Source organism: Halichoerus grypus, chromosome 1, assembly GCF_964656455.1.
Source record: "Halichoerus grypus chromosome 1, mHalGry1.hap1.1, whole genome shotgun sequence".
NCBI classification, from domain to species: Eukaryota; Metazoa; Chordata; class Mammalia; order Carnivora; family Phocidae; genus Halichoerus; species Halichoerus grypus.
The window spans coordinates 71,320,202-71,341,513 of NC_135712.1; the positions used below are offsets into that span (position 1 = coordinate 71,320,202).

At 47.5% G+C, this 21,312-nt stretch overlaps 2 long non-coding RNA genes across 3 annotated transcripts in view; both read right to left on the minus strand.

Annotated features, from left to right (window-relative positions):
- Positions 1-21,312, minus strand: part of LOC118528407 (uncharacterized) — an 81,233-nt gene that overhangs the window by 16,583 nt on the left and 43,338 nt on the right. The window contains exon 6 of the long non-coding RNA XR_013445897.1: positions 441-699. This is a non-coding gene — a long non-coding RNA (uncharacterized LOC118528407). The remainder of the gene's footprint in view (positions 1-440; positions 700-21,312) is intronic.
- Positions 9,834-13,398, minus strand: LOC118528406 (uncharacterized). 2 transcript variants are annotated; one of them, XR_013443334.1, is made up of 2 exons: positions 12,690-13,398; positions 9,834-10,977 (listed from the first exon to the last, which is right to left on the minus strand). It is a non-coding gene; the product is annotated as an uncharacterized LOC118528406 (long non-coding RNA). The 2 variants fall into 2 exon arrangements; XR_013443333.1 differs by having other exon boundaries at positions 9,834-11,599.

A 21,312-nucleotide genomic window follows, 5' to 3' on the forward strand; every position in this document is an offset into this window, starting at 1 on the left:
GCCAGGGTTCACACTTGGGAGTCGTTCTCAAATTCACCTTTGGGCTGCCCGGTGCGTAAATGCTTCCTCCAGAGGCAATCACAAAAGGCTCTCATTGGAACGGGTCTCAGAAATCATCTTGGGATCCTAACCGAATCCCCCGTCTGTGGAGAAACAGACGCGTCCCAGGCTGGGAAGGGCCTCGCTCAAGGTCACAAGGTGGGGGAGGGGGAGGAGTCCTGATGCCCACTTCTGGGTTCTTTCTATTTCCACGGTGCCTCCAGCCCTAGGGCCAAGTTCTCTGCTACCTTCTCGTGGCCGCTGTACCCAAACCAGCCAGACTGCCGACCAGCCAACCGCCCTGCCAGTGCTTCCTACGAGCTTGGGACAATGCACTCCGCTGCAAATAATGATTTTTTTTTTTTTTTTTACCGTCCCAAAGTGCAACAGCAAACACTCACCTTTTGGCACAGATCAGAGTTGGCCTGCATCTTTGAGTTTTCCTTCTATCTCTGGAACTGAAGCTTAGTGTTCCACTTATTCCTTGAAAGGCATCAAGAGTTGATTAGAAAGAGTTGCATGTTTTCGTGTGGGGCAGGGAGGCTTTGGTCTGGGTGGTGCTCAGACCGCGCAGGGAGCACGGGGGGTGCAGAGAGACGGCTGACGGCCGGCCCGGCTCCCACAGCTACACCCCCTCTTCATGATGGTCCAAGGCTGGACCTAGGGGACCAACACAAAATATATCATCAATAGCTTTAAAAATACCTATATGCCTGAAATTATATTTTGAACATATTGGCTGAACTAAAGTGTATTATTAAAATGAATTTCATCTGTTTCTTTTCCTCTAGCCACTAAAAACCCTACCATTACAAATGTGACTCACATCACATTTCTGTTGGATAGTCCTGATGGAGAGAAACCGCCGCTAACATTTGGGTGTATTTCCCCCATTTTGTGTGTGCCTGTATTTGAGGAGCCCGGCTCCTGGTTACAAACCTCCGGGTGATTTTTCCCCCGGCCTGACCCTGGGCACTTAGAGAGGCTTTAGCTGGCAGGCCCCCCCGGGAAGCCGGCCCTCCCCACCCCAGCCTTGGCAGGCCCCCTGTGCACTGCTGTCTCTGGAGGGAGCTGCGCTCTGGGCTCCGGCCCCCTGGCCAGCCGTACCCTTCACATATTTATATTCCTAGGTCTCTTTGTCCGAGGCCTGGAGCAGACATCTTTTTCTTGGGCCTCTGCAGAGACTTCCTTACAGAGGGAGGGGGGAGAGCCTTGAAGGCACTCTGCCCGCGGTGGCTCAGAACCCAGCCCTTTTCCCCTCCTAGCCCTCCTCCCACCCCAGGGACAATAAAACTGACCGAGCCTTTTACTGGGGGCTCCCTCAGCCGTGAGGAGACCCCACGTCTGTGCTGATCCACCCGTGTACCCCTCTTAGGGGGGGTCAAAACATGAGGGAGTCAGCGTCTTCTCTGGTTTTTGCCTCTAGCTTCTACTATCACAGTGATTAAAGCCTTCACCATTACTTTCATTTGGGCTCATTGTTGCTTTAACCAGCTTTTCCCACTATGTGTGTGTGTGTACGAGTGTGTGTGTGTGTGTGTACGAGTGTGTGTGCACAAACATGCCTGTGTTACCATCTCAGTCCTTCCCAGAGCATGCTCCCTTCAATATTAGCCCTGGGTAGGAGCCCCCTGTGCCTCACGTCTCTCAGCTCGGCTGAGCTCCTGACAGTATTTTTGAACACAAAATGGAAATCTTACTGAAATACAATTTTCCATCTGTATCAGTCGGGGTCCCAAGGAGACAAACAGCACCGTCAACGTAGGATAAATCAAGGAGGTTTTGTTTATAAAGGGGCTAACTGCCAGCCAATGAAAGGTTGGAGTATGGGAGAACTACAAAGGCAGTTCAGAAACCCAGGGCTCACAACCCCAGATGGTTCCTGTTCTTGCAGCCTGTGGCCCTTGGCCCTCGGGCACAGGGGAGGGATAGGTGCTCGGCACCAGGAAAGAGAGAGTGTGCAGAGCTGGGATGCACTGAAAGGAAGGGAACATGACTAAGGCCATGTCACAGGGATGGAGCCAGGAGAATAAATCCCCGACAGCTCCCTCCTCCCCCTCTAACTACTGAGGCTCCTCATTGGCTGAAACCAATCTGCAGCCAGAGGAGGGTGAGCCCCTGTGGCTGAGTCCTCTCTCAGTGCAGATAGACAGTGAATCTGGGGGGGCAGATAGCTCTCTGGCACCCAGTCAGCCTGATAACCTGATTCCTTCCTAATGTAACCAGTGGCCATGCTGGGCCCCCTACAGTGACTGAGTGGACTACAGGGCACCCCACCCCAATCCCTCAATCCCATCTGGGTTTCAAGCCTGGGGTAAATTCAGAGTGTTTGTTGCTCTGTGTGTGTGTGTGTGTGTGTGTGTGTGTGTGCGCGCGCGCGCACAATCATGCCTGTGCTATCATCTCAGTCCCTTCCAGAACATACGTCCTTCAATATTAGCCCTGAGTAGGAGCCCCCTGTGCCTCTGTGCCTCTAGCCTTGCAGAGGTGACCCACAGTGCAGCTGGTGGCCCAGTTCCTTTGAACCCTGCCCTGGTTCCTGCCTCTCCTCCCTTGACCTCGTCCCACACGTCCCCACCCACCCCACCCCACTGCAGCACTGTTTCTCTTTGCTGGCCGACCACGAGTGCCTGGTGCCCTTCTAGATACCAGCAGGCCAGTGAGAGGGGCTTCTGGGCAGGGCAGGGAGCTCCTCCTAGGCTAAGACGTTCAGACCTAAGTGAATTCCCCTGGCTCAGCAGGTAGACCTCCCCACTCTCTGACTAAATCTTCAATTGTCCAAGTTTGCTGGGAAATTAGATGAAGAAACTGCCCAGGTTAAACAATCCTGGAGTGGAGGGCTTGGGGATGTGGCAGGGAGAGGATTGCACATGAGGAGACAGAGTTGACCCTCCTCTTTTCAAGGTTTATTTATTTATTTATTTGAGAGCGAGCGAGCACGGGGGTGGGGGGGGAGAGGCAGAAGGAAAGAATCTCAAGCAGACTACCCATTGAGTGTGGAGTCCGATGCAGGGCTCGATCTCACGACCTTGAGATCCTGACCTGAGCTGAAATCAGGAGTCGGACATCCAACCGACTGAGCCACCCAGGCACGGCACCACCATCCTCTTCTATCATCTGTACATGAAGCCAAGGGATGCTGACCTGAGCCTGGCAAGGATTTCCAGGGTCAGCTGGGGGAGCTGTGCTCAGGCTGAGGGACAGAGAGGCTTATTTGAAAAGGAAGAAGGAGCCCAAGAGAGGACTGGAGAAATCACTGCGAGAAGGTAATGCCACGGCAGGGATGTGGTAAACGGAAGGGAGTCATTTTATAGAACAGGAAACAATCTGTCGCAGGGATTATTATACCCCCAGGGGAAGAAAAGACCATTTAATTTGCGGGAGAGGACAATTCGAATGGAAACTGATGAGTATGCCATCAGAAGGAGCATTCGTTCTGTGTTCATCAAGGCCCTGCGAATGCAGGGGACCCGTACCCTACCAGGGGCAAGCCCCAGGGGCATGGAAGGCTTCCTGGCCGGGAGGAAGGTGACTGAGCAGCAGGGATGTCCTTTCAGCACCGCGCCTGGCACAAAGTGAGGGCCTGGCACGCCTACGCCGAACCGGCTGTCGGCAGCGTCTGCCCCAGTCACCGGTATCCATCTCAGCCACATCATTCACTTGTCCCACAAATGTTTAGTGGCGCCCCTTGCTCTGTGCTGAGTGTAGCGCTAGGCACTGAGAGAGGTGAAAGAGAAACAAGTCAGGGCTTTCACCCGCAGGGACCGAAGAAGAGTGTGGCGAAGGAGCGCATCAATGAATGCATTTCCAAGGGTCCAATGCCACAGGGGCCGTGACAGGGAAGTGCGAGGTCTGACGGTGTGAGGGTTTGAAGGGAGTTGAGGAAGACTTCACTTGGAAGTGGAGGGCTGAGGAAAAGGAGCAGGGACAGAGAGGAGGAAGAACTTATCAGGCAGGTGCTCGGCAAGTATTTTTTGACCCTATTGCAATAAAAATGGAATGCATAAATCATAAAGATTACTAATCTGTGTTGCAAATCCTGTCATGATAGAGTTTTTCTCTTGGATTTACCTAGTAAGGGGGGATTGGCGTGTTTGGTCTTCCATGGATAAGGATGAGGGTCAGTGGGATCCCTTTGGGTTCCCACCTCCTCCCAGGGCTGGCACTCGGACAGCTGCCAATGAGGGTACAGACCTGAGGAATCGCTAAGGGTAAGAAAGTTGCAAAATGATCCCCAGGTGAGGATCCAAGTTTCCAAGCCACCATGACTAAGAACCTGCCAATGGGGAGAGCCTTCCCTGGTGAGAACCTGAGAAGCTGGTCCATTTGGACCACGAGACTTGAGGGACCATTCAGTTGAGAGGCCTTTGCTTCTGTCTCCCTGGTTCAGCTGCTCCCTCCCTGGTTCAGCTGCTCCCTCCCTGGTTCAGCTGCTCCCTCCCTGGTTCAGCTTTGCCTCCTGCACTTGGGAAGCCTGCCCCCGCCCATTCCATTCCATCCTAAGGGAATTCGCTTCCCAGATTTTTGGCAAAACGCCTTCTCCTCTGGCAGACCAAATAGGGCTCCAGGTCCTACTTCTATTAAGCCCAGGGGAGTCTGGACACGACAGAAATAATAGCCTCTAAAAAGCAGGTCCTTTTCTTAGCTTGGAAAGCTACCCTTCTCTTCCCCACAGGACTGGGCCCTCTGGCCTCTTCACTGTCTATCACTAAGAGCCTCGTTCTGGAATCTGCTCTCCCAGCCACAGGCTTAAGATAACCAGTAACCTCCAGCAGAAAGAACGTAAAACTACAGGATGCACATAGATGCCATCGCCATGAGACTGATTGGGAATGTGCCCCATTTCCAAGCGGCCCCCACCGTGTGCACACGACACACAGCTGATGGCCTGTGGTGGCTTCGGCAGGACTGAGGACACAGAAGGAGGCTCTGTAAAGAGCCAAAGCAGCAGCAAGAATGTGAGAAGTCGGATGACCTCATCCAGGGCTTATCTCTGCGTCATCAAACAATTGTCTATGTCTTATTCGCCTCTGTATGCCCTGGGTGGTTCCTGGCACATGCAAGACCTCAGCATTTTATTTGTTGGATGAGCAAATGAGTATGTGAATACTTAGACTGACTGGTCTCCAGCTGCCTGAGGTTTTTGAGGTCATAAAGACCCAGGCATTGAATATTTAAATACATGTGTAAGTATATAGAAATCACAGATTTCCTTGTCATTGGCACCATAGGAAACTATGCTCTGTTGGTCAGAGACAAGAAAAAAAAAATCTCTGGTGCTTGTTGATAATCATGAGATGAATGTGTGTGTTGCTAAGGACAGGGAAGAAAATAAAATTATTTGAAAAATGGAACATTTCACGTTTTAACTAGTTTTCTTTATGAGGACTCCCCTAATCAGGACTCTGCTAATCAGGTCCCTTGAAGTGGACCCCATCCCTTGCAGGTCACATCACCCATCAATCAGTCTTCAGGGTCTGCTCTGAGTTTATAGGGATACTCCTGCTCTCAAGAGGTTGGTGTCTACTTGTCCAGCTCTGCAGATGTCAGGGCCTTGTGCAGGAATGATGACAGCATTTAATTGCCTGGCTCTTTCCCCAAAGGGAAGAGCATCCTAATTGTCCCCCAGACTCTTGCTGTCCCTCTCAGGGATGATGACATGCATCAGGTCATTCCATAATGAGGGCTAGACCCACTGCAGAAAAGGTGGAACCCATGGCTCAGCATTGGCCAATGGAATCGTCATTCCACTTCTATCTTAGTGGGGGCCATAGGCGCTGGACAAGGAGGTAGGCACCTAGAGCCAGATAATAAAGGTGCTGATTTAGGGTTTCCTGGCTGGCTCAGTTGGTTAAGAATCTGCCTTTTGCTCAGGTCATGACCCTAGAGCCCTGGGATGGAGCCCTGAATCAGGCTCCCTGCTCGGCAGGAGTCTACTTCTCCCTCTCCCACTGACCCTCCCCCCACATTGGAAAAGGCTCTTCCATCTTCCAAATCACAAACTTTCCCTAAACACTGACATGAAGCTGTTTATATTTCATCTTTTGCTGGCCAGATTTGGAGACGAACACCAGATTATAAACCTTCTTCCCTTTCATGTGGTATTGGGGTGGGAGGCGAATCATAGAAACACACACAGATAGACGCAGCCATGATGAATTAGTCTTTCTGTGAGGCATTTGACCATATGCATTAAATTAACTGGAAATCAGCAGTCAGCCTTAATATCTGTTTATACCCAAGTGGAGAAAGTCAGACTCTTAAGTTTCTGTTTTTCTGACATTTTAATAGCATGAAGTAAAAAATCCAACAATGAGAGACAACAAATGCTTTGTTTGTTTTGTCTAGGGGGTGGGGGAGCGGGGAATAAAATTATATCTCATACCCCTGTCATTAATAGATTTTAGTGGAATGGCCAGGCCAGAGAGTATCCCATTACATGGAAAGAAGCAGACTGGGTTTCCAGTTTATTACTAACTGAGGAATCAACTTCATGGTTTGGATTGACGTTTTCTTTTTCTTTCTTTTTTTTCTTTTCTCCTTTAATGAAAATGAAAGTCCTTTGTGCACAATCCCTCTAAACGTTTAGAATAATCTAATTGTTCTTAAATCACATGATTCCTGTGGGGACACACGAAGGGCACTTAAACCCATAATCCTAGGCTATAAAAAGGGTCCAGGGCGACTGATCAAAGGTGAACTGGCCATTTACAAGCCCTCCTTTCAAGGCCCTTTCCCATGTTCCTGACAGTTTTATAGAAGTCTTTCTCTTTTGCTCCAACTCAGATCAAAGATTTGGATGCAAAGGGTCTCCCCACCCCCCACCTGGCTCGGAAGGAAGGGATTACCCCAGGAATTAAAAACCTCAGTGAAGTGGGTTTACCCACCTCTCTGGGGGGTAAAGGGGAGGTCTGGAGCCTTTTCTGGATGACAAGAGCAAAGTCAAACAGGAGGCAGGATAATTTAAGGTGCTTTCTCTCTGTTCTTGCAGCAGAGGAGATAAATTTTCTGTCTTCTAGCCTTCAAAGAGAAATTCTTTCATCTTCTGTACAGTTTCAGTTAATATCTACAAGTTGCGAGAATCATGTTTATTTACTGGCCAATGACCTTCACTTCACTCCCACGCATGATGAACCCAAGCAACAGTCCCCACCAAAGGCATTGGAATCTCCCCCTAAACCCTGAGTCTGGGATATCAGGGAGCAGAGAGGGATGTGGGAAGAAGCTGCAGGGTGTGTTGAATCAATTCAGGCCACAGTCTCGTTCATTTGGCAATTTGTTTTCAATGCCCCCCACACACACTTTCCTGGGTACACCTGGAGCTGCTTTAGGTCTTAGTGGTCAAGGTAAATGTCCTGGGAATGTTGCTTTGAGAGCTGAAACTGCCTCCGTCCCTGGGGACTCAGCACGTACTCCTGTAAAGAGACACCAAGAAGTGGAGTGCAGGAGCACCATGAAGCTCTTGCTCTGGGAACTACTGAGCCCACTTCCCACGCTCCTATTCAGCCTTGACCCAGCACACCCGGGTTTGGTAGGGCCGACCCTCCTGACAAGGGTGTTGACAGGGGTGGAAACCCAGGTTCCCAAGGTCATGGAGATAATTTTGTTTAAAGAGACTTGAAAGGTCATCTGAGACCCCCTGCCGTATAGAGGGATCCTACAGAGGAGCGGGCTGCACCTAGAGTCTCTTACCCAAGGCAGATCCTGAAGCCAGGTCTCCCGCCTCTAGCTTCACTGCTCCCTCTCCTTGCCGTAGAGCTCAGCACAGCATGCCCCTCAAAGGAAATTAAACTCCGGGAGTGTTTGGTCCCTCAGGCACGGCTAGTTTGGCTCCTTATCAGATCAGGGTTTAATGAGAATGGATATGGAGAACTGTTTTGGGAGATCTGTATCCCAGGCAGACTCTCCAAAATTGCCACTTCCAGGGAGACCAACCCACCTGAGGACGCCCTGCATTCCGGCCCCACCAGTCTCTCTGCTCTGTTTCCTGTTCCCGAGCAAGAGCCCCTGCCTCAGCCAAATCCATCTCCCTGTGCTCTGCGGCTTCCTCTCTTTCCACATTCCCCTTTGCCCTGCCTGGGACGCATTCTGTCCTCTTTGTCACGTAAGCAACTCCTACCTGGGCTTTAAAGTCCAGTCCCACCCCCTCTTCGTCCTATGGTACTCATTGTCGGCTCTAGACCCTGGCTACTCAAAGTGTGGTGGCGGATCAGCAGTGTCAGCCTCCCCCCCCCCACCCCTGCCCCCAGGGGTACTTCATCAGAGTCTGCGTTTTAACAAATACCCTGGGGATGTGTCTGCACGATCAAGGGTGAGACGCACTGCTCTTCACTCGTGGGGCTCCAAGTGCGGTCCCGGGACCAGCAGCGTCAGCATCACCTGGGGATTTGTTAGGAATGCAAATTCTTGAGCTCCAGCCCAGGCCTACTGAATCCGAAACTTGGGGTGGTACCCAACAGTCTGTGCTTTCACAAGCTCTCCACTTAAGTTCATGAAAACACACACAATCCTTATCTCACCCAGAACCGGCTTCATGGGCACATGACCGTAGATCTCCTTATCACTGTCTTGAAATTCTTGATTTTATCTTTGAACTTGTGTTTTGGAAGTGAAGTCTGATGAGACAGTGGAGGATGCACACAAAGGAGATATGCCTAATATGTGTGTCCATCACGGTTCCTCATCCCTCCCTTCACAAATAGTGTTCCTGAGGCCCTGAGAGCAGAATTCCAGCGGACCCATAATGCATGGAGTTCAGCCAGACTCAAGTGAGTACAAAGTGTATAACACCCATGACTGGGTGTGTGGGGTAACAACAGATCTGAGAAGTTACGTTCTCCCTTTGAACCAGACTTGCTCTGGGCACAGAAGAAGGCAATGGTATTTTTTAAAAAAGATTTTATTAATTTATTTGAGAGAGAGAGAGCGAGAGCGTGAGTGCACAAGTGGGGGGAGGGACAGAGGGAGAGGGAGAGAAAGAATCCTCAGGCAGACTGCCCACTGAACTCGGAGCTGACTCGGGACTCAATCTCCCGACCCTGAGATCACGACCTGAGCCAAAATCAAGAGTCGGACGCTTAACCATCCAAGCCACCCAGGGACCCCAGCAATGGTATTTTAAAAAACACAAATGACCAAGGAACTCTATCATACCCTTTCATACTCATGTTACTTCCGTGTATTAGCCAAATTACACAGCAAATTATGATACAGATGGAAGAGGAAAGATAGGACAGCTTATAGTTCCTTTTCCTTTTGGTCCTTTCTTTCTCCTCAATAAGCCAAAGGTGAGTACCGATAGAATGTGCACATGTCAAAAAGTTAAATAAAAATAGTTCAGTTGTGTTTTGCCACATTTCCATTGTTTTGATAAGAATAGAATACATATACATGTGTGAACTACAAAATAGGAATTGTGTAATTTTGATGATTCCACATGCCACTTAAATGCTCTCATACTGCAATTAGGGGCACCTGGGTGGCTCAGTCAGTTAAGCATCTGACTCTTGATTTGGGCTCAGGTTATGATCTCAGTGCCGTGAGATTGGGCTGCATGGAGCCTGCTTAAGATTCTCTCTCTACCTTGCCCTCTGCCCTTCCCCCACCCCCCAGCATGCTCTCTATTGAGCGCTCTCTCTCTTAAAAAAAAAATGCTCTTAAAATGCATTTAAAACTGGCATTACACAATATAAAGATGAAAGGTAAAATTCATGTTAATAATTTAAAATTTTATTTATTCTTTACTTAAAACAACATAAAATAACACATAGAAAACATGACAAGTCAAGAGAGACTATGGAAAAAAGGAAAAAGCTTTATGTTTTAATACTTTTAACAGCATTTTTTTCTTACTTTCTGAACAAGGGCCTCCACATTTTACTTTTTCACCAGGTCCAGCAAATTATGCAGCCGTCTCTCTCCTATTTTGTCCAATGTTCCCACTGGGACTTCTGAGAATGATATGGGGCATTATTAATATTTACATTGCACCACAGGTACAAATGGGGTTTCTCCTAAACAGCCTGGGACATACGGTCTTCCTAAATTCGAAAGTCCGCGACGGTCAAGAAGAAAGCAAAATAGGAGTGAAGACATTCTGCTTCCTTTCTGTCGATTGTAGGAAATTTTACAAAATTGTATTTTTTTTGTGAAGGTTTTCCTTCTTAACTCTAGTTATTTAACAGACTATCTGATGAGCTTGGGAATGGGTTGTTCTTTCCCTGTTCTTCTGTTTATAATCAGAAGAATCTTCCTGGCTATTGATCTCTAGTTTCTCCCAACCCTTGAAACCTTGGTCTTCCTCTGACAACCTGAAAAATTTGTGACATACATCCTTCCATCTTTATGTGTCCTCTTAAAATCAGAGCTCATCAGCAGAAATGCTGTTTTCTTTAGATATCTTTTCTTTTCCTTCCTCATTAGGCTCATTCACAATTTTAGGTTCAGAATTTTATTTTTAGAGCCATCCTTTTTTAGCCATGCTCCCTTTCAGAGGTTCTCACCATGAGATCATCTATGTTGAAAGTCTGAAGATGTACATCTGACTTGTCCTGCTTTAGTGGAATGGGCACTGTCTCCCAAACTGTCATGAGTTTCACATCAGTAATGGTCCTTTGTTGGCAGAATCAAGTCTGGAATATTGGTTCCCCTTGCTGTGAACTGTTTCATTCAAGTGATGAAATTCTCAATCAGACCACAAAAGAATTTACTAAATGCTCTGCTTTTTTAAAAAAAACTATGGAATTATAGACTTCCATGGAATGTCTATTTTAAAAAGCCAACATTTGGGTGCCTGGGTGGCTCAGTCGTTGGGCGTCTGCCTTCAGCTCAGGTCATGATTCCGGGGTCCTGGGATCGAGCCCCGCATCAGGCTCCCTGGTCGGTGGGGAGCCTGCTTCTCCCTCTCCCACTTCCCCTGTTTGTGCTCTTGCTGTCTCTCTCTCTGTCAAATAAATAAATAAAATCTTAAAAATAAAATAAAATAAAAAGCCAACATTTGTCATTGTATTTTGTTTCTGTGCTAGTTTTCCAAAAAACTTCTACAACTACATCTCCCATCCAATTTAATCTTATTGTGTGACTTTGACATTTCTCCCTTTAATAGTGGGATCTATGTTCCCACCTCTTAAACTGGGCAGGTTTGTTCTATAGAAGAAGAGATGCTCTATGACTTCTAAGGATAGATCATAAACTATGATGCAGCTTCTACCTGATCCCCTCTGAGGGTCTTCACGCTTGGTACCCAGCAGCCATGCTGTGAGGAAGACCAACTAGGTCATATGGAAAAAACCACATGGAAAAGTCACATGTCGGTGTTTTGGATGACAGCCTGGGTGAGGTCTCAGCCAATAATCAGCAACAAAAGCAGATACACTTCACAAATCAGATGATTAGAGCCCCCAGTCACAGCCAGACTTCATGTCTTCCCAACTGAGGTCCTAGACATTGCAGAGCAAAGACAAACCATCTCTGCTTTGTCCTGTCTGAATTCCTGACCCATAGGAACCATGAAAGAGAATAAAGTGATGTTTGTTTAAGCCACTGAGTCTTGGGGGATGATCTGTAATGCACAATGGGGAATTCATGCAATAATTAAAAACACAGTAAATAAGAAACAAAAAATTAAGACTAATTAAGAATGCATCATCTGGGGCGCCTGGGTGGCTCAGTTGTTAAGTGTCTGCCTTCAGCTCAGGGCATAATCCTGCGGTCCTGGGATCGAGCCCCGCATCGGGCTCCCTGCTCAGTGGGTAGCCTGCTTCTCCCTCTCATACTCCCCCTGCTTGTGTTTCCTCTCTCGCTCTCTCTCTCTCTGTCAAATAAATAAATAAATAAATAAATAAAATCTTTAAAAAAAAATGCATCATCTATATCCTCTATTTATACCTTATACTGATCAGTCCTTGGTTTACTGTCATTCTAAAAAGCTATCCCTATAATGTAGGTCCAATTCCTATTCAGGTGGAAGCTATGATTGTATTAGGCTCCAGTTATCAGGCAGAGATTTCATTCCTTTTTCTAAACCATGCTTTTGTATGATATTTAATCTTGGTTATTAAAGCAATTATATCATCCCTACTTAGTATACTCTGTGAATTTCAGAAAGAACAAAATTAAAACATCTCTCACATTCTTCTCTAGCTGATTAACATAACACAATTTTATCTAATCTCAGACGCCCTGCTGGAAAATGTTCCCTCCTATTCCATTTTATTGAGTCAGAGATCATTTGTTTGCAATGAACAGAACCCGTTCAAGCTGGCTTAAGCAAAAAGGAAAATTGATTAGAAATAGAGGGATCTGACGGAACTCAAAGGCAGGAAGTGTGGCCATGTTTCATAAGGGTTGAGGCCAGAAACTGCAAAACTGATGATAATTAGGCTGGTTTGTCTCTCCAAATCTTTCTCTCTAGAGCCATATTGTCTCTTATAACTGACTATAAGGCCCATGCCTCAATCCTCTCTCTCTTTCTCTCTTATTCCCTCCATTGCTTCAGAAAGCAGTTCAGCATAGGGCTAAGGACAATATCTAGAGTCAAAATGCCTAGATTCAAATATTAGCCACACGATTTAATTGCTCATAACCTTGGGCAAGTTCCTTAAGCTTCTTCAGTTTCCTCATTTATAAAGTGAAGGTAATTGTGTACTTACCTCATAGGATTGTTGTGAGATTAAATGAATCAATATACATAAAGTTCTTTTAAGAGTGTCTAGCACTTTGCAAGTGTTTGCTTTCATAATTATCTTCCTCTGCGTACTGAACCACATCCAAACATGGGTGCCGCAATCGCAGCTTCATATCCTCGTCAGTTCAAGCGTCAGGCAGAAACTTACAAAGTTTCTGAGACCCAATTCCACATTCCCCAGAGAGAGCATCTGATTGCTCCAGCTGGGTCACATGTCTACACGAGGTCAAATCAGCTGTGGCAGAAGGTAAGGGAGTGGGTAATGAGAGGTCTTAGCAGGGAGTAGATTGTCTGAGAAGGGGCTATGGGCTGGTTCTCCGGAGAGGGTTTGCATGCCTGCTCCCATATATGGGCATACCTTCGTTTTATTGCTCTTAGCTTTATTGCGCTTCACAGACGCTGTGGGGGTTTTTTTGGGTTTTTTTGTTTTTTACAAATTGAAGGTTTGAGGCAAGCGTGTATGGAGCAAGTCTGTTGGCACCACATTTCCAACAGTATTTGCTCACTTTGTGTCTCTGTGTCACATTTTGGTAATTCTTGCAATATTTCAAACTTTTTCATTATTATTATATTTATCATGGTCATCTGTGCTCAGTGACTGTGACTTGCTGAAAGCTCAGATAATAGCATTTTTGAGCCATGAAAGTATCTTTAATTAAGGTATTTACATTGGTTTTTTTTAGACATAATGCTATTGCACACTTAATAGACTATAGTGTAATGTAAACACAACTTTTACATGCACCGGGAAACCAAAAAATTCCATCTGACTTGCTTTATTGTAGATATTTGCTTCATTGCTGTGGTCTGGAATGGAACCCGCAATATCTCCAAGGTATGTCTGTGTGTGACCACCTACGTTTCCAATGTGCCAACTCTGGCACTTTGAGCCTCAGCTCAGCAGGGGTGGTTCCTATTATTGACTGACCCAAATGGCATAAAGAAGGCGGCTTCCTTGGACCGACATGCACTCCTCTCTCTCCCACATATCTAGCTCTCCTCCTTCTGCTTGGCATGGAGGGCTCTAGTCCCCTGAGAAACCAAAATACAAATGTCTCCTCCTACTAGAAGATGGATTTTACAAATCCTGACCTAGATTTCCCACTCTGAAGTCATAGTGAATTTTCCCTCTCACAGAACAAAAAGGAAGAATTAGATCCCTCCCATCTGGTATTGTGAGTTTAAGCGATTAAGCATGTGGTAGCTATTTGCTTATTGAGACTCCTACTGGTAATGGAAACTTTGAGAAATAATACTTAAGATTATTGATCTCACCATAGAGAAAAAGAAAATTAAGCGGAATGTTGAACAGAAAGCTAAGGGGTCTATCAAAAGGATAATGAGATTTAAGGCATACTGCTCATGTCTCCTCTCATTTCTATATATCATTCTCATCTCCATTAGATTTGGTCATTTGGGGCAAAATGCTCTGAAACTGAATATTTGCAATCCTAATCTTCAGAAATACTTGAATGTCACAGACAAATCAATAACACTTTAAATCACGGAGCAGAGTGAATGAGCGGTCCTCCCTGGGAGAGGAGATGGCTGCCTCCACCCACCCGGTGCCAGGCCAGCCTCCACACTGGCATGAGCTGAGCTTTCCCTGCCCTCGCTTCTTCTCTTTCTCTGAAGTCAGAACCCTTAGGTCGCAGCAGCTGATACTGTTGTAGGGTGTTATTGTTAGACTGTCTTAGTGCCTGAGTTTTGTGCTTTCTTAAGAGGATCCTTTCAGAGAAAACAAGAGGTTACTTTAGATGAAAATGACCCATGGCTGATTATTGGCTCTGTTAAATGACCAGTTTGAAAGGAGGTGTAATGCTCCCATCCACTCTAAATGAGAAGATTGCTCACAACTTATGGTCCATATTCCCCATCTCCAACACTTCCATTTCCTCTCCTCTGATTCATTCTTCAAAGAATTGATGGCTTCCCCCATTTTTTTTTTTTTTTTCTTCATGGCAACTGCTTTCTGGGCAAGGCTATCAGACTTATTTGCAGTTTGAGCCAAAGAAGCAACTTCTTTAACTGCATCCGCTTCAACTAGAAGTAGATAGAACTATATTAATCCAATCTAACAGAAGCTTAGAAGAAAACAAGGTAAATTTGGCCTGTTATTGAATTAATGCTAAATAGTTAAAATATGGATGTCAAGAATAATACATATAAATGCTCCAGGGCATGTGGAGACGATTAACATAATTTACTCCAATAATAATTATAGGGTCATTTATGCTCAATTCAGAGGTCTGCAAGAACTATTACATATGTTGCTGAACTTCTCTGACCAGCTCCTCCAAAGAGGAGACCCTTCTCTTTAGCCCTAACCTCACTGTCTTTAAGTTTTTGTGTAGCACTTCCCACTCTCTGAGACTTTTATAGTTCTTGTTCATAGTTTGGTTTTTTTTACTTATTTAATGTTTACATTCTCTGTTAGAATGTAGGGAGAGCAGAGCCCTTTTCTATTTCCCTCTCACCACTGTGTTCTCAATGTCTAGAACAAAGCCTAGTATACAGTAGGCACTCGGTAAATATTTGTTGCATTAATGCGCCCCCAACTGCCCGGGACCTCCCAGCCTCACCACCAGCGCCTACAGAGTGAATCATCCACCTTCCCAGGTCCATCTTGCTGTGGAACCCTGCTGGCTCTTCACGATCCACGTCTTGGGGGCTCTAGCTGTAGCCCTTGCTGCTGCTGGCACCCATGAGGGTGACCAGGTGACCCGTTTGCTGGGGGGAAAGGAGAGGTAACTTCCGGAGGCATTCCATAGGTTACCTCCACCTTTAAGGCCATTTTCTCCCCTTGGGGCAAATTCTGAAAGAGTCAGTTTTGCTCTGGACTTAGTTTCTCATGATGAGCAGCTCAGGCACAGAGAGCGCGACTCCATGTGGCTCCCGTGAGGTGCACTGAACTACCCCAAACACCCGGACCCAGGCCCCAGTGTGTGGTGAGCGATTAGAACTGCAAGTCCGGGAGCAGAAGCTAGTGGAGGGAACCAGATCCTCCGCAAAAACCTCCACACTCCTGAAGCCAGGCTTGAAATCTTCGTCAGATGTGGCTCAACCCTCTCTCCCCTGGCATCTCATCCAAAGCACACCAAGTCCTCTGCAAAAGCCCCTTGCTGTAGCCATTGAGCTGCACCTCTCAAGGGCTTACAACCTCCATCTGCAGGTTAGTTGCTGATTTACATTTATCACCATTCCTAGAACATCAGTTCGATGTGGCCAGAAACCATGTCTGGTCATTTGTCTCCTCCTCCCTCAACACGGTGACTTTCATGTAGTCGAAATTAAAAATATATATAATATCTGCCTAAGCAACAGTGCTAATCTAGAGAAAGACCAGGGGTCATACATAAATACAAAATGGAATGGAGATAGTTAGGGGATGGTAAAGCACTGCGTTTTTGTCCTTAGTTCCTTGTTGCCTGGCCGCTCCCACATCAGAAGCCAAGCCTGGGGACCTCAGATCATCAATTCCTTCCTTAGTGTAGAGCAGACCCCAATTTTCTGCATGATGGCCTGGCTGCGAGGGCTGCTGCCCTATGGAAGATGGAGGGTGTAATACGAGAAGAGGTGGAGCTCCTTTCCCTCCCACTCCAGTGGGCACTGGGAGAAGGAAAAGAGATTAAAATTGGGGAAGGAAATAATCAAGTTGGAAGTTCAGAGTTTACCTTACATCCCAAGGTTGAAATCCAGGAGGGTGGGGATGCTAGATAGCTTTGGGGGAAAGCCGAAAGCAAAGGTTTGGTTTTTTGTTTTTGTTTTTGTTTTATGAACTTTCTCCTCCATGGTGGCACTCTGTAAGGAAGTCAGCTTGCCGCCCCCCTTCGCTAACAGGAGGTAGCCACATTAAGAGCAAGATATGGCCCCTTTAGAAAATGGCCTGCATCAGTGCTCCCAGACCAAATTCAAGGTTCATGTGCTGTGGAAGAGCTCATAAGTTCCCTTATGTCCCGTGGGGAAATTGAGATGGTAGCTGAGGTACAAGCCAGCGGGCCTGACAGGGGACTCCGTGGTAAGGGTTGGAGTGAGTCCACATCGGCGGCTTTAGGGTTGATGGTGGAAGAGGCTGAGACTCAGAGGCTGAGGGCCAGCAAGGGAGGCACCCCAGGCCCTGACTGAACCACAAGTTCTCCTGTGGAAACCAGACACTGGGCAGACACCTGGCTGGTCATAGGAGCCCACAAGGGCCCAGTGGCTAGCATAGGACAAGTAAGAGCTCTCAGGCCATTCCCCATACACCCTGCCACCATCCAGGGGTGGGATGGTGGAAGGGGAAGGGAGTCAGAACTTCAAAGCTTTCACCCCAATGGGTCTCTCAAAACTGGAATAGACAGGAACTGTTGATTGGCAAGTCACCATTAACTCTATGTCCTTTCCCCAACAGGGACAGGACTTCAGGAGAAAGCTTAGATCAGTCATTGAAAAAACCCCACTTTTTCTCCTCATCTCTGAGGAGGAAGCTTCATAAAAATATATATGGTCTAGTGTTAAAACTACCAATGACACCAGAAACTTTGGGGTCTTTAGAACCCTTTTAAATATTGATATCTAGCAAAGGGATGTGGTTCCAAGCTAACACCAAGCTTGAAAGAGTACCTCAGTCTATGTTAAGAACATAGGGGACATCTATTAAGAACATGGGACATCTCCCTGCTTGGCTTGTACTAAGATATGTCCCCTCAGGGTTGTCTTCCAGCCTCCTACCCTCCCCTGTGAATTGCAGCAGGATGGGTTCTTGAGAGAAAAGGAAGGCAAGGTGGCACGGAAGGGAGAAAGCTCCAACAGAAGAGAAAGTTGATGAGCGTGCCTATTTATCATGGCACAGTCCTCTGCTTTTTCCTCCTATTGATTTCTGTGCTCTGCTCCGTACGCCACTGTGTCTAGGGAAACGAGTGTACTTGTGAGCAACCCTGCAATTAAGTGCTATAGCTTAGGTAAAGAGCTTCAGTCAAACCCTCCCCTAACCCCAACCTGCCTCCTGGTCCCCACTCTTCAGGAGAAAGCACTGAATGTGGTAGCAGGGGATGGGACCTGTCTGCATGTCACTATCCATTATTATCATCGTTGTGTGCCCTCTGTGAGCTCTGGAAGGCCAGGTCTCTGCAGTGTATCCATCTCTGTGGTTGTCCACAGGTTTGATGAATGAGTGATGCATGAGAGGGTGAATGAATATGTCTGCAGCAGAGATATTAGCCCAAAGCTCTTCGAAGACAGTAAACTCCTGTGGGCTTTACTTTACTTTGACTGGCCAAAGGTCAAGAGGCCCATCAGTCTGCCATAGAGGAGATGTCTAGGTCCCTGTCTTCCCCTCACCTGAGAAACAGGTCTGGGGAAGCTGTAGAGGATCTTGGGGCAGCCCAAGACTCTGGCATGACAGTGAGGGGTCCAGCAGAGCCCAGATGACTCCTAATGAAGAGGAGCCTCAAGAATCTGGGGTGAGTCTAGGGCAAGATAAGTGCCTTCAAAGCACATGCAGCTTCCACTTACCTAACAAGAACCCCTAGGGGGAATGTGGGACTGCACAGAGGGCTGGGAAAGGCGGGACACACCCCTCATGCCTGAACAGTCGAGGGAGGCCAGAAGGGGATGGGAATTCCTTGAGGAAAGTAAATAAGAATGAGCAGGAGGCAGAGGGGAGAGATGGAGAGGCTGGGGCTGGGGCTAGAGAGGCAGGAGGACATGACAGAGGGGATCACAGGGCTATGGTCATAGGCTGGGAGTCACAGCTGATATAAGGAGAGAAAAGGTGCTACATCTTGGAAGTGCCAAGGAATACTGAACACTTTGTAAAATCCAAGACATTCAGGAGCCAGTAGATCCGGGCCACACAAGCCACTAGCCGAGGGATACAGGGGCATGGGCAGGGTCAAGCTCCCTGTGCGGTGCTCCTTGAGTCTTGTGCAGCACCTCTGAAGCCCCAAGAAGAGACAGTTTGACCAAGGAAGTAGCCAGACTGAAGAAGAAGGACAAGAAGCATTAAAAAAAAAAAAAAAAAAAGTCTGGAAATCCATGAAAGTTTGCTGAATAATAACAGATATCATTCAGTAAACAATATTTAATCCTGATAAAGCTTTGGGAGGAACTGGCAAACCACTGAGCCTTTCTTATTAGAATGGAATTACTGATGAAAGAATTTAATTGAGGCCAATGCCCTTCCCCATAAAAGCCCAGAGCAGCCATGAAAGTCAAATGCAGCTCTTCTGAGATGCCAGCAACACTTACCTGTGCCTCCCCAAGCCTCCTCTCCCCCCAGAAGAAACCAAAATCTCCTCAAGATGACCCCAAGGGCAGAGTAAATGTGTTGCGGATGAAGAAATAATATGTTTCTGAGGGGGAAAAATCGTTTGCCTTTGGAAGATGGGCTTCCTTGAAATGGTCAGCCAATAGAAGGAAGCGTGAGGCCTGATATGGCCCTCATGTAAGAGCCCCCGTTGTTGAGGACCACGGGTCTAGAGCCCCCCCCCCCGAGGGCCCTATGAGATAAGGTGGCGCAAACATCCATTCTCTGCCCAGGGTCTTCACGATTCAAGAAGGATGTAGGCAGAGAGCGCTTTCTATGAGTTGTTGGACCCCAAGATTAGAGATTGTGCCGACCAGTCTGTAAGTAGGCGAGTCAGGTTAGGAGAGGGGGGAGGTGCTGCTGTCACAGGAAGCTCTGTGCGGCATTGCTGTCTGTGGTGGGGAAGCTGAAGGTCACCCAGAATCCATTGCGGGGTAAGTGGAGGAAGAAAGCCAGCTAGAAGTGAGCACAGTAACACAAAGGGCCCTTACAGGCATAGTCCTGGGCAGTGCGGGGGAGGCGGGGAAGAGCGAGCAAAAGAATGCACAATATGACATGGAACCATTTATGTAAAATAAACACAGATCACAGGAAATTAGTAAAAAAAAGATGCAGAGTAAATCCACAATTGCCTACAGAGGAGGGAGAATGGGAGGGGTGCAGGGGGGTAAGGGAATGAATAACTAACACGAGAGCAGGGCCTTGCTCAGACCAAAGAGGACAGTGTGCTTCTGCACTTGAGGTCCAAAGTCATAGGAGTGGGGGTGGCATCCAAGCGGGCCCTCCACAGGAAGACTGAAAAGTCTTTCCTTGTGGATTCAAGAAAAAGCCCCAAAACACTAGTGCTCTAGGTTCTGCTCCTACTCTCTGAAGTCACCCTAAACTGTCAGGAAAGAACTCTGCATGTGCCGGACATGTGATTGATGAAGGCTGATGGGCCAGTGGGTCAGGAAAAGAGGGGCCTCTTCCACTCGCTTGCTTCCTGGATGCCGTGGCCCATCGAGGGAACTTTGGCTCCGAATTCCAGGTATCTTTGGGTGTACAGGAGGGTGCCCCACAAAGAGGCAGCAGCAGTAGAAAGAAGTGCTACCATCCACAAGGCACGCCCAAGACACTGATGGAACTTTCTGATTCTCTCTGAAACAAGTGTTGTCATCTGAGAAGGGAGTGGCCCCCAGCAAACACTTAGGGTACATATTATTGTCAAATTGCAGATAAGTAAACTGAAGCTCCAAAAGGTGAGGCAGTTTGCCCAAGATCACACAGCTAATAAGTGTCAGAGGCAGGATTTAATTTTTTTTAAAAAGATTTATTTATTTGAGGGGGGAGAGGGGCAGAGGGAAAGGGAGAGAGAGAATCTTAAGCAGACTCCCCGCTGTGTGCAGAGCCCTCTGTAGGGCTCCATCTCACAACCCTGAGATCATGACCTGAGCTAAAATCAAGAGTTGGTCTCTTAACCAACTGAGCCACCCAGGTGCCCCGGCAGAGGCAGGATTTAAATTTAGGTGTGTGTGATGTCAAAACCTTATCCAGATCCTAACCTCCATGTCACAGTGCCTCCAGTGTAAGTCTTTGTGCCATGCGCACGCGCGCGCGCGCACACACACACACAGGCATGTTACCAAAGTTACATGTCGTGAAACAAATTCACACTCTGGTTGCTTCCAACCTGGGTTGTCACGGGCAGTGTAGAAAGGTATTTCTCAGGGGCAGACAAGGGCAGATGGGATGATTGCAGACTTCCTTGGGCAAAACCAACGAGAATGGAAAGGAAGAGACAGGGGTAGGAGGTAGAGCAGAGGGGAGAAAATGGGGAGGGTTTCCCAGGGTGGAACATGGCTTCAGAAAACCACTGAAGCCAGATCAGAGAAATGCTTTGCAACAGCCATGGAATTCCATGCAATTCCATCTGGGGCCAAGAGAAGAGATTAAAAAAAAAAAAAAATAGTGTCATCTGAGTGGTCCTCATGCACCAACTCTTACCTGAAGTACCTCTCATGGCAGATGATGATGGCAGAGGTCAGAGAATTTCAGGGTCTGCAGGGATATTTAGAAGTCATGGCAGCTAACTCCTCGGCAAGGTGGGGAAAGGACGGGCCGCACAAGAACGAGAACCCAGGCCTCTGGCTCGCAGGCCGGTGCTCACCACCCATGCCGCATCACCGTCCTCCAGGCAGCTTGGAGGGACAAGCCCCGCTGGCCCCCCCAGACCCTGCTCCTTCCTCTCTGCCCCGTCTCTCATCAGCAGTTTCATTCTTTCCAGGAGACAACTGCCTTTCGGGATCAGGGTGAGAGGCAGTGA